Here is a 14578-nt window from a genome sequence, read left to right on the forward strand (position 1 = left end):
AATGGAAAAATGTGGTCAAGCACCCAGAATGTTTGGTCTATAAAACTTAAAACATTCAGATGTTTTGTGTTGGGAGGGCAAGGTGCCATCTGAGCATATGAATGTCTTAAAAGCGCAACTGACTTGCTCTTGGAATCTGTGGTTTTATCAGGTAACCCAGGAGAAGTAATTAGATCTTTTTAGTTTAGTTCAATTATTTTATTTAGAAAAATTTGCTTTTAATTATTACTCCCTAACTTTGAAATAAATTGATTTTTCAGTGGCTGGATTGGATTCTTGTAAATTATATAAATATCTGACCTTATAACGATTCAAATTTGGAAACTAAGCTCCTCATTTAGACCAAATTTTTTTCCAAAGGAAATTCTGGGTTTACCTTAGAAAAATGGAAAGTAAAATATTTTTAAAAGATTATATTGAATTTTGTTTTCTTTTTAAAACTATATTTTGGGCACCATGGTTAGAGTACTGTTAATTACAGAGTTTCTTGCATTAACACAGTCCAACTTCATTCCTTCTGCACTTCCTTCCGCCATTGTCTCAATATCCCCCTATTCTAAATCCTTCTCTCATCCCTCCCTGTGGTAAACTTCCTACTGAAGAACAGTCCATAGTATCCGTTGCCTGTTGACATTTTTGCTATTTCATGCTTTGTTTCTTTGATATCCCACACATGAGAGAGATCATTCTGTGTCTGTGTCTTTCCTTCTGACTAACTTCACTCAGCATGGTACTCTCCAGATCCATCTGTGTGACAGCAAATCATATAATTTCATCTTTTCTTAGAGCCAAGCAGTATTTCATTGTGTATATTATATTGTGTTTTCAAAATTTTGTTACTGTTTTACTTTTTCATCTATCTAATCAGCCAAGAAATATTTATTCCTTCATCGCTCAGAGGGAAACCAGATTTATTTTTAATGCCAATCAACAATCAAAAGTCATAATATGAAATATATCTCTAAAAAGCAAAAAACAATAGGAATCTGATCATTAGGGTTGTTTTATTCCTGGAGGCATAAAGGATTCTGAGGATGTGAACTTCAACGTGGTAGATTGTTTCCAATGAGGGTATCCATTTTATTTCTTCTAATTGTGGGAGAATATTTTATCACTCCTTAGAACTTGACTAAACCAAATGTAACATCATTTGGCCAGTGAGCTGTTAGTGTGTGAGAAAAAGTAGATCCCTGAAAAATGTGTTGCATTGGGACTTGTTGTATTGTAGCTCTTGTAACAACCATAAAATCCCTGGAGCTATCTTGCTGGTGTACTACACATGAAACATATCACATCATCATTTATTCCAGATGAAGTATGACAGACAAGAGAATAAGTACATGAACAGTTCTAATATAAGAAGAAAGATCCAGAGCTTCCACAAACTCAGAAACTATGTCTATTATATAATTAAAAGATAATAAAATAAAATTGCTTAAACTACTAAATTTGGGGTAATATATTACAGAGTATTACTGTGTAAATCAATAATTCATATGTTTTCATACATTCCAACTAATGCTCTGAGAGAAAAATGCACCTATTAAATACTAAGTGACAATATACACACCCACCAACTGGCCCCCTGGCGCCGTGTAATCCCATCAACGGCCAAGACTCAGAGACTGTAAAAACCAGCTCCCTGAAGAGAACCGTGCAGTCTCCTGCCCCCGCACCTGACTGTCCTCGCTCGCCGGGACCCCTTGGAGGGGAGCGGGTTGAGCTTTCCTCCCCGCCCTGAGCAGGGCTCCGGCAGCCAAAGACCTCCAGGACCAGCCACCACCATGCTGAGACCACTCTCCGCACACATGAAGGTACTGGCAGAGGGACAAAGTCATGCAGGTTCCAGGGCCGAGATCTCCAAGCCTACTCGGATTTGGGCTGAGCATCCTCCACCCAGATCCTCGCGACATCTTATTATGACATTTTATTATCTCATTCCTACTTTGGACAAACTGGCAGGTTACCGAATGTAGCCTGCCCACACGGCAGAGTCTGGCAAACTCCCCGTGGCATACCCAATATACCAAATACCAGTAACAATGATGGGTCTCATTCTCCTAAAGAGCCTTGAATATAATCCCAGGGCTAGGATGAAGGAGACGTTACTGGGGCCTGCTCGAGGCAATTGACAAATAACAGGATGATTTGTGATTTGTCTGTGATTATGACAATATACATGCTACTTTAATTATTTGAGCATAACTAAAACATGTCCTCACCTGAAACATCACTGTCACTGTCCTCCTGTTGTTCATCAATTTGCTCGAGTGGGCCCAGTAACATTGTGAGACTTGTTACTGTGTTTGGTATAGCGAATATGTCACGGGGAGCTTGCCAGGCTTTGCCGTGTGGGCAAGATACTCTCGGTAGCTTGCCAGGCTCTCCAAGAGAGGTGGAGGAATCGAACTCGGTCGGCCATGTTGACTGCGTGCAAGGCAAATGCCCTACCTGCTGTGCTATCGCTGCAGCCCAACCTGAAACATGGAGGAAATATTTCCTACTGGTTGAATGATTGAGCAGGTTGATATATATTAACACTGAACAATGAACTAATAGTCCAATAATCAAAAGTATATTGTATATTTCTGTATTTTAAAACAAAAATGCAAATATAGTGAATGAGGTGACCAATTATTTCTAGAAAAGTGTGATTTAAATTTTTTTTAATTTAAGAACTATGGCTTTCAAAGTTAGTGATTGTTGAGTTTATGCATCTAATATGTCAACACCAGTGTCAACTTTCCTCCACCACTGTTTCCATATTCCATCCTCACCCCCAATCTTCAACCCATCCTCCACCTGTCAACTTCACGGGCACATTACAGGTTCCAGTGGTTGAAGCTTATATTTCATGTTTTCTGTTTTATTGAGTCTGTGCTTTGGATATTTGGCTGGATCAGTTACCAATATGACCAGTACAACTGAAGCCCTGACTGGTCTTCACCCATTCGTTGTTGTTTTTGTTGTGTTGTTGTTGTTCTTCTTCTTCATCATCATCATCTTCTTCTTCTTCTTCTTCTTCTTCTTCTTCTTCTTCTTCTTCTTCTTCTTCTTCTTCTTCTTCTTCTTCTTCTTCTTCTCCTCCTCCTCCTCCTCCTCCTCCTCCTCCTCCTCCTCCTCATCCTTCTCCTCCTCCTCCTCGTCCTCTTCCTTCTCCTTCTCCTCCTCTTTATCCTCCTCTCTTGATTCCTTTCCTTATCTATCCTTCTCCTCTCTGAACACTGGGGTTAAGGATTATCTAATCATCCCCCCTTCACTACAATGCATTTACTCATCTAGTACTCTATATACCACAGATAAGTGAGATAATCCTGTTTGTCTTTCTTTTTCTAGCTTATTTCACTCAACACATCTTCCAGTTCCAACGCTGCAGCAAATGCATACAAATCCATTGTGTGCACATAGATACCACATTTTTTTTTCTTTTTTTGTTGAATCACCATGAGATACAGAGCTAAAAAGCTGATCATGGTAAGATTTCAGTCATAGTGTTTCCAAACCCTTCCTTCCACCAGTTTACATTTCCCACCATTAATACCCTCATTTCCCCCCCTCCTCCCTCCCCATCTTGTGTCTATGGCAAGCACTTTCCATCTCTCTCTTTCTCTCTTTCTCCCTCTCTCTCTCTCTGTCTGTCTCTCTCCTTTGAGGCATTATTACATACACCAAAGTTTCCATTTATCCTTCTTTGGACAGTTAGGTTGATTTCATACCTTAGCTATTGTACTGAAAGCAGCAATGAATAATGGTGTGCATATGTCCTTTTGAAAGAGGGTTTTTTATATGATGGGGGTAGATGCCTCAGGATAAGTGTAATTGCTGGGTCACATGAAAATTCAATTCTAAACTTACTAAGAACTCTGCAACTATTTTCCAAAGGAATCATACCAAACAACATTCCCACCAGAAGTGGATGAATAAACCAGAGTGCCTTTTAAAGAAACCTATTGAAAAATCCTTGGGATACATTCACACTGGTATATCCTGCTTGGAAATTAGGGGAAAAATTAATAGTAATTAACCTTCGAATCTTGAGAATCATTTTTAACTCACTTTAAATTTTGGATCTTTGAGAGAGTTTAAGGTATAAACCAAAAAAAAACTCTAGGGAATTTTAACCATGAGTGTTTGGATATCCATGCAAGTGCTCACTGTGTCTCTTAATCATGGGTCTACAAGTTGCAGAGAGCAATATACATAGTTCTCAAGAAGAGCTATATTCTGTTCTTTTAATGGGTATATGAGATGAACACAAGGAATTAAGTTCCTGTTCCTCTGGGTCAGTGCTTTGTTGATGGAGTTGTAATACTGTCCTTAGGGTTCCAATCTGTATTTGTTTATATAGCTAGGAGATGAACCAGTGAACAAGGTCATGCTTGGCAGTTATCCTCACAAACTGCCTCTGTTGCCATATAATCTCATCAACAGCCATAATCCAGACTCAAAAATAAACCTCTCAGAAGAAAGCACAGAATGATACTCCATAACCATGCCTCCACACCCCACACCAGGCTGTTTCATTAGGGCAAACCCAGAGAGGGGCAGGTGAGGCCCCTCTAAACCCAATTAGAGCCAGCCTTGGCAGTCAAAAATCTCCAGAACTCAACCACTGCCATGCTAACGGTCACTCTCCATATGCTCGGATGAGCCTCACCCAAGAGTGAATCTATTTCTGGACATCTCATACTTTAAACCACTAATATTCCAAGAGTAGCACACCACACTTTATGGGGTTTAAAGTAGAAGGTAACCAATATTAGGGGCAAATATATTTATGCATACATATATATATATGAATTAGCACATGAGGTTCAACCTTTAACAACATGTTATTAATCTCTGATAGAAGGACTTAGTGGCTTTTGAGTGAAATACCACAATTTTCACACACTTTCCTCTAAGAAACCTTTTTTCGATAATTTTTTTGAGAATTACTCATAACAAGTAATACAAAATAAATTATTTTGGTTCTTCTTTGGAGGCAAAGTTTGGGGTTCGGAATGGAGACATCCTATATATGGTGGTGGAATGGTGTAATGGTAGTAGTATTGGTTGTTCAAATATTAAATGTCATAAAATATTGTGAAACAGCTTTATAAAAAGAAAATGAAATTATAAAAAAGAAAAGCAAGGTAATTTACACATGTCTCACTATATTTCCATATTATGATACTACTTTATTCCAAAAATAATATTTGACAGAAATCTCAACAAACTCTGTGCAGAATTTCTCTATTAGAACCTGAAAGAAAAGGAATATATAATAAATGTTAAGAGTTTTTCTATGTCTATCCCTCTCTTTCTGACTCACTGTGCTTAGCATGATACTTTCCATGTAGTACCACTTGTATATAAATTTCATGACTTCATCTTTCCTAACAGCTACATAGTACTCCATTGTGTAGATGTACCAAAGTTTCTTTAACCAGTCATCTGTTCTCATGGTGTCTCACTAATAAAATTTTTTAAAAAAATCAAATTAAAAAAAAAGAATGTAAATTGGTTCAAACTCTATGGGGAAAAGTATAGAGATTTCTCAAAAAATTAAAAATAGAACTACTATGAATGCCAACAATTATATTCTTGGGTATCTACCCAAAGAACATGCGAAAGGAAGTAATTTGAAAAGATATACATATACGTTTGTTCATTCCAGCACCATTTATAATAGCTAGGCTCTAGAAACAACCTAAGTACCCAATAACGTATAAATGGATAAAGAAGATATGATATATAGATATATAATGGAATATCTCTCAGTTATAAGAAAAGATGAGACCTTGTCTTTTACTATAATATGATAAAATTGTAATGTAATTACTCCTGATGATGCTCAGGGGACCATATGGCTGGAGATAGAACCCAGGTCGGCTGCTATACTATCACTCTGGCCCAAACGTATATATTCTTGTAAGCTGATTTTGCCTCAGTAAAAAGAAATTAAAAAAATTAGTTAATATTTTGTCCCATGAAGTCTAATTTTCAGAAAGTTTTATTATACTGTCTTTAAGTGTTTAATTCTGGTTTTATTTTCCTAGCTTAGTGTTTTTAACTTCAATGAACTTCTTTCTGGAAAAAGTTTTCATTTCTGTGTATTTTTTCTCATAGAAAAAAGTAGTTATTAAAGTCATTTAGTAATTATTACTTCATAAATGAAATTAATATTACAATATTGAAAATATTCCTTTTTGATGTTTTTCCTATGCAGATAAATAAGCAATAAATAGACCAGAAGAAAAAGATCACAAGATGATTTCTTCACAATGTTCTAATTCCTTTGGAAAGTTTTTTACTTTATCAGAAATTTCCCTAAAGTGGTGGTGGGAAATGGGCGCTGGTAGAGGGATGGGTATTTGATCATTGTATAATTGAAACCCAAGCACAAAAATGTGTAAGTCTGTAACTGTACCTCATGATGTCTCACTATTAAAAATTAAAAAATAAAGTCATTTAGTGATAATTATTCATTCATAAATGAAATTAATATTACAATATCGAAAATATTCCTTTTTGATATTTTTCCTATGCAGATAAATAAGTAATAAATAGACCAGAAGGAAAAGATCACAAGATGATTCCTTCACAATGTTCTAATTCCTTCGGAAAATTTTTTACTTTATCAGAAATTTCCCTAAGGTTCTGGAATTCACAATTGTACATGTGTATATGCAATAATTATAAAGCATACAATGCTTTATAAATATTATAAATTTATAATAATAATTATAAAAGAATAAAAGTATTTGTATATTTTGCAGCCATTGCACAAGATGACTTCCTAATACCACCCCAGTGGACCCTCATTGTTTTTACAGTAACTAAAGTCCAACAAAGAACCCAGAGAGGAACTTGGTAGAGGATTTTAAAAGGTAATAAAGCAAAACAACAACAATAGGGCATATAAGCAGAACTAAAACATTCCATTGGAAGGGTACAGGAAATAGCGCTAACATTAAATTGATGTGTGTTTGGGAAAACTCCTACATTTGACGCACAGCTCTTCTGTTCATGGCAATTAAAACTCTGTCACATTCAGGGATTTTTCTTCTCTTACTCACAGTGCAGGGCAGCAGGAAGGCCAATTGTCACCTGCCCAGATATAGAGTTGATTGAGGTATTTGGGCTTTCAATTTTCCAATTGCCTACAGATTTCAAAAAACGTGAGAAGATTCTGGACTCCAATTATTCGCTGATACTTTCATATAAATTACCTATGAAAATTAGCACTGGTCCACATGCCCAGGACTTTCTAGAGAGCAGGTCAGAAATAGAGTTCTGAGGACTTTAAGGAACAATGAGGACTTCTTCCTTTCGGTCCTCCTCCCATCTCATAACTTCTTCCTTTGTAATTTTATTTTTCTGTTTTGATTTTCCTTTCTTTGGGTTCCCTTCCTTTTCTCTTTTATTTTTCTATTCCTTTTATTTTTCCCCTACTTTTTGTACCCACTTTTCTGTGATTCCCTACTTTTCTCAGGGCTGCCCATATGGATATTTTATTGTTATTCTGTTAATGCAAACACATTCATTACCCTCCCAGGACTTCCACCTCCACTTTTGGAGGAAAGATCTGTTTTCTCTCAACTCCTGGAACAGTGAACAGTGGCTGTCTCATTGCTTAATGTATGGGGGAACATCTGTCCATAAATCGTATAAGGCTCATAAGATCACATGATTAGATCCTGGAACATGGTACACCTACTCACAACCTATCTACCTATACTGTATATCCTGTGAATGTAATAAGTATCCAACATGCCTTTGGCATAAAAAGATTCCCAATTCCTGGTAAGTCTAGTCAGTGGCCTCAGATTTTGGTGGCCTTCAGAATTTCCAGGATTGTTGAGTTCTACCACTTTTAACTTCAGATGATGCTTAGCAGTTATAGTAATTTTCTAGGTGCAATTGATGATACACAGTGCACTTTGAGGGCTGATGGCCTAAATCAACTCACAAGCCTCCATTCTATCTCTTTTATCTAGGGAAGGGACACTTCTGTCGATACTCAGTCAATTGGGTTGGACAGTTCAGTGCGTGGGCTCAGAGATGTGATGCTTTTGGAATCAAGTGGTACTGGGGCACATCAGTAGCATATCAGTACATTGGTGTGTTAAATGTGTGTGTGCAAAATAAGTTTATATATAAACTGAAAGTCAACTAAACTGTAAGCTTAAGACCCAAACTACAATAACTAAACTTAAAAATTTGTTCATTAAGGAGGTAGGCTGGAGGATGGGAGAGAATCTGAGGACATTGGTGGGAGAAAGTTGACACCCAGTGGTGGGATTGATGGCATATGCTTGAAAATCTCTTATGAATAACTTAGTAAATCATGATCTTATAATATAAAATTTTTAATTAATTTATTGAAAAGCCACAACTTGATATGATTCTAGAGTTAAAATTGATTGGATAAAGCAAAAATCCAATTTTTAAAGTTAAGAAGTTTTTAAAAATCAATTTTTAATTTGAAAATTGTTATATCTCATCGTAAATCCTTCTCTAAAGATTTATTAAGCTGTTTGTTGCTAGTTGAGCCTTCTGCATTTTTGATTTTGTTTGTTGAGTTGAGTTGGCTTTGATGTTACTTTCCCATCTAATTTGGTGTGCTCCCACTGGAATTTCAGAATTGAAGAATTAGAAGGTTTCCAAATATTTCAGGATCTATGGTCTGGTCTGGACCAAGAGTTGTGACATGGTGGTGACTATGGGAGCTGCCAGGGTTTCTAAAAGTATGGGGATTGGGCTTCTAGAAGTACGAGGATTGGGAGTGGAAGGAGAGAGACTGTCTGTCCTGACTCTGAGAAGACCCTGGAGTTCTCACTCTGAGCACCATGGTATCTTAAATGTTTTTGCAGTTTGGTGTTTCTGCAGAAAATATTAGTGAAGTCATGGGGTTGAATTATATAGGCCTGGCTCATTGGTGGGGTGTGGGCATGGGTATAGCTGTGAGGGTTTTGACAGGGCAGATACATGGCTTTCCCCCTCTTGAGGGTGTCCCAGAGGTTTCAACCAGGGTACCAGTGTGTCAGTGAATTTTAGCTGATTGGTGGTTGTCAGAATTTTTAAAAATATGATCTCTATCATAAACCTGGCATCAAAGTTCAGTTTGCAAAGTGAAAACATTAAAAAGGGCAACAAGGTATATTCAATCTCTTTGGTTATGATACTACATGTAGTTTGCCATAATCCGATATTCAAACATTTCCCTGAATCTCATAAAAATCACCTAATGAGAAAGGAGGGCATCAAAAGTTTAAGACAGTGACTTTAATTCAAGAGTAGAGGATGAATGATCAAAAAGACAAATATAAGTTAGCTTCACCACAGCAGCTCTTTGTTATCTATAAGGGGTATGATATTCTCAAGTCAAAACTTAAAAAAATATGGTTACTCTTGTTAGTAGAATTCCCAAGTTATGGATTGGTGTCTGAGATCTACTGTACCAAGTTGAACAGGTTTGTTCCAAAGCAGATTTGAGCAAGAGTATTTTCTTTCTTGTGTTTGCCTATTGGCCAGAGGAAGGCAACTGAATAATCCTAGGATGCACATGGGGAGTTTAGTCCTCAGCATTAGCACATTCTCTCTGAAGGAGTGGAAGAGAAGAATCCATCCTGGTGATGGTCATACAACCAAGAAACGACTACTGTTGTGTGAGGGCAGAAAAATATCATGAGATACTTTCTTCACAACATTCTTGTTCGTCTAGTTTAGAGCATATGTCAGGGACAATAAGAAAGGAGGCAGAAACTATGTGACTTAAATTGGGCTCTGGAAAACAGTCCACAAGAACAGAGAAATTGATACTTTTCCATTTGTTTTGCTCATTTAGAAATGAAGAGCAAGCAAAGTATTATATGCCTTGACTGTTATTTGCACTATTATGTTTAGATATGTGAATGGGTTGAAAAACACTGACCAAAGACTTCCCTATAAATTAGATTCAATGACTTGTTAAGTCCTCTTAGGTAGATTGAAAGGCTAGAGTGCATGCTTAGCATACACAGAATCCTGGGTTTGGTCTCTGCCATCACAGCATTTCCAAGCATTGTCAAGCACCACCCACAGAACCACTGTAAACCGCCTCCCCATCTCAAATCAATTCATTCAGTCTCAATGTCCTGTCATTTCCGGATATAATGCTATTTCAGAGAAATGAATCTCAGAGATTAACAGAAGGGTTTTGGACTGCTTGCTTGGGCTCCACCTTTAGAGAGTCCAGTTATGAATTTTAGGGTTAGTTCAGGTATATGCATGTTTGTGAGAATGTTCCCTAGACTATTTTGAGGTTAAGCCTGGACTGGGAGCTGTCAACCCTTTAGAGTATTTCTGCCTAATTTGCAGCGCACAGTAGAAACCATAGTGGCCAATTAAGACATATTGAAGACTTTGGAAAAACCAGTTGTTGAGTATCCTTCATCAGTTTCCTCTCTCACATCATTTCATCACTCTGAGGTAGCTTAAATTGGGCTCAAAGCAACCCTCCTGTTACCAATGAAGGGAGATTGGAGTCCTCTGATAGGAATGGCCAATATATGAACAGAAGAGCTAATTAAAGTTCAGTCTGATCTGAAATAGCTGCCTGTGACCTTGCCAGAAGCTCTCTTATGTCAATTCAAAATGTCCTAAGTTCTAAAGTTTCTCTGAGGAGTAATCAAGGCAATCTACAGTTCTTTATTCTATAAAGCTGTGTGTCATCCCTTCCCCCTGATGGGAGGTTCAAGGGCATGTCTGCACTTAGAACCATTTCATGGAGCAGAAAATAGGAATGAATACTGAGGAAGGTTTTGTTCAAAGTGAAGGTGAGGTCTTAGGACATGAAGAACTAAGAAGAGAGACAAAAGGAAGCAGAGGAATGTGACAGGGGAAAGGAATATGGAAAAGATGAAATGGAGAAATAAACAAAGATAAGAAGGAATGTAGGCAGAAGGATTGGGGAAATGGTGGTGGAGGGTTGCATATACTGTTCACAGTTTCTTCCGGTTACTCACTAGAAGGGCAGGTGATATGAATCTGTAGCCAGATTAGTGGCTGTAGGCAGATGGGTGGCTGCCTTTTGCTACAACTCATAGGTTAAATGGAGCTCCACCAATTAGCTGGACCCTCATAGGAAGCACTGAATTTCCACCTACATAGTTGCTAGAGGCAAAATTTAAAGAAAGATGTGATAACACCCTACTTTGTTTTTTAAAATTTAATTTTATTTTTATAGTGTAGCTCACATTATTTGATTACATTTAATATTCAAACACCAATCTCACCACCGTTATACCTTCCCACCAACATATTATAGACGTTTCCATCCAGAACCCCATCCCCTGCCCCAAAGCTCAACCAAAATAATTTACTTTGTATTGTTTGTTGTGAATAAACTGCTTAAAATGCTCCAAAAAAGTTTTCTTAAAGGAAAGTCTGTGAAGATTGTTGTATTTTCCCTAGGGGCCATTGAGCCATCCTATAAGAGATCACTAGCATGTTGTTAAAATATATGTAAAAGTAGATTTCCCTCTAAGATTGGTTGTCTTCTACTTTAAACTGCATCAAATGTGGTCCGCTACTCTTGGAATATGAGCGGTGTGAGGTATGCGCATCCAGGAATAGGTTCACTCATGGGTGAGGGTTGGTCCTAGCGTCTGAAAAGTGGCCATGAGCAGGGCAACAGTTCAGTTCTGGAGGTTTTCAGCTGCCGGGGCTGTTTCCCCTGGGGCAGGGAGGAGCCTCATTTACCCCATCCAGGGTGCCCCGAATGAAACAGCTTGGCACAGGATAGGAGGGAACGGCTATGGCAAGTCATTTTATGCTTTTTTATGAGAGAATTTATGAGTCTTTGGATTATGGCCATTGATGAAATTAACTGGCACCAATCAGAGGTGGCTTGTGGCTTTGACTGCCAAATTTCCGGAAACAAGGGGAAATGAGGGAAAGTCACCCCTGCCAGGTTCCATTGAACCTGGAGTTTTCAGTCACAAGTCCCGCATACCTGGGTTTTCTGCATATTCACTCATGGGTGAGGCTTGCCCAGAGCATGTGGAGAGTGAGAACAACCTACTTTGAGTGGGGAAGTCTGAAATATAACCAAGGTACACTCAACAGGGAAATTATTAGTGCCTTTATGAAGCCAGATGTTGGCAGTCCTATGCAGACCACGTGGCCAGATATGTGATTTCTCATCTGGACTTGATTAATGCGCCTTCATTTGGACAATTCCTAACCTTGATTCATTTCAGGTAAGAATAAGTTTTGCTTCAAAAAAGTAAGCAAATGGCACTACAACAAATTAAAAAACTTATACAACAAAAGGATCTATCACAAATCATAAAACTTGACATATAAATTGGAAGATATTTGCCTTTCATATTAATGGCAAGGGGTCATTATTAAACATATCCAAAGACTACACACAAGCTCAACAATAAAAGAGCAAGAAAACCAATAAAACAATGGAAAAAGACCTGATTTAACACATCTTCAAAGAAGATGTGAAAATGGCAGTCATATAGAAATGTCCAGTATCACTTCACTTAATCACTTAATCACTTAACTTTCCGTTAGTTGTCGATTTGCTCGAGCGGGCGCCAGTAATGTCTCCATTTGTCCCTGTCGCGTGCTAGTGTAGCCCAATGGCATCTGTTCTCTCTGGGAACATGAAGAGCCTCAAACTGATTGTTCATGATCTTGACGAAGAAGTCTGACCATCTGATAGGTGGGCAGCCACACGGTCTTTTGACATCCCGTGGAATCCAGTCAGTAACAGCTCTAGTCCAGCGGTCGTCTTTAAATCTCATTACATGACCAGCCCATCTGATTTTTGACACCTTGGCAAATGAGACAGCGTCCCTGATTCTTGATCGTCGACGGATGTCGGAACTCCGGATTTTTTCTTTCATTTGAGTGAAACGTGATATTCCAAGCATAGCTCTTTCTATTCTTCTTTGGGAGACCTGAATAGCGTTCTCATCCTGTTTGTGTAGGGCCCAGGTCTCTGCAGCATATGTTAATGCATGAAGAACAGTGGAATCAAAGAGATGTGCCCGGAGCCGGAGGTTCTTCGTCCTCTTAGCTATTTCTTCGATGCTCTTGAAGGCATTCCAAACCACTCTCTTCCTCCTGCGCAGCTTGGGTGCCAGGTCATTTGTCATGTTGACTTCTTGACCTAGGTACACATAGCTGTTGCATTCGGAGATGGTCATTCCGTTGAGAGCGAATGGGGCATCAGGAACAAGGCTGTTTCTAATAAACATTGTCTTCGTAAAATTCAGCTGTAGTCCTACCTTTCCACACTCACGGTCAAAGTCGGCCAGCATTTGTGCCGCTTGGCTGATGTTTGGTGTTATTAAAACAATGTCATCAGCAAAGCGGAGGTGGTGTAATTGCCGGCCATCTATCTTCACTCCCATTCCTTCCCATTCCAGTTGTTGCATGATGTTCTCGAGGTGGCACTGAAGAGTTTCAGTGAAATGGCATCACTCTGCCAAACCCCTCTCTTGACATCAATAATCACTTCTTTGTAGAATGGTGAGATCCTGGTAGTGAATCTGCAATACAGCTCACGGAGTATCTTGAAGTATAGAAATGTCCAGTATCATTTATTACAGAAAAATAAAAATCAAAGGACAAAGTGATACACCACAAACATTTAAAAAGGTGTCTACACAAAAGACTAGAAAAAAATACATTGACAAAGATGTAAAGGATAATGAGATCCATTGTATTACTTCAATCGACCATATCCACACGATAACCAAGCTTATTGAGGTTTCTCAGGAGTTCAAGATGCCGCTCTGTCTAACTTTCGTTCATTGATTTAAAGAAGGCCTTTGATTCTGTTGAGATTGAAGCGGTCATTGAAGCCCTAGCCAAACAGGGCATTCAAACGCAATACATCAGGATCCTCCTTGAGCTGTATTTCGGATTCACTACAAGGATCTCACCATTTTACAAGGAAGTGATCATAGATGTCAAGAGAGGGGTTCTGCAGGGTGAAACCTTTTTACCGAAACACTTAAGTACCACCCTCAAGAACTTAATGCGATGACTGGAATGGGAAGGAATGGGAGTGAAGATAGACGGTCGGCAACTGCACAATCTCTGCTTCACTGATGACATCATTTTAATAATACCAAACTTTAGCCAAGCGGCACAAATGCTAGCCAAATTCAACTGTGAGTGTGGAAAGGTCAGACTACAGTTGAATCTCACAAAGGCAATGTTTATGAGAAATGGTCTTGTTCCTGACGTTCCATTCGCTCTCAACGGAATGAACATCTCTGAATGCAACAGTTCTGTGTACCTAGGTTGAGAACTCAACATGATGGAAGACCTGGCATCTGAGTTGCGCAGGAGGAAGAGAGCGGATTGGAAAACCTTTAAGAGCATTGAAGAAATAGCTAAGAGAAACTTCGTCGATGATCAAGAATCAGGTATGCTGTCTCATATGCCAAGGCATCGAAAATCAGATGGGCTGGACACGTAATGCAATGGAGATGACTGCTGGACTAGAGCCGTTACTGATTAGATTCCATGGTACATCAATAGATCACATGGCCGCCCAGCTATCTGAGTGATCAGTTTGAGGCTC

This window comes from Sorex fumeus, unplaced genomic scaffold, assembly GCF_029834395.1.
Source record: "Sorex fumeus unplaced genomic scaffold, SorFum_2.1 ptg000044l, whole genome shotgun sequence".
NCBI classification, from domain to species: domain Eukaryota; kingdom Metazoa; phylum Chordata; class Mammalia; order Eulipotyphla; family Soricidae; genus Sorex; species Sorex fumeus.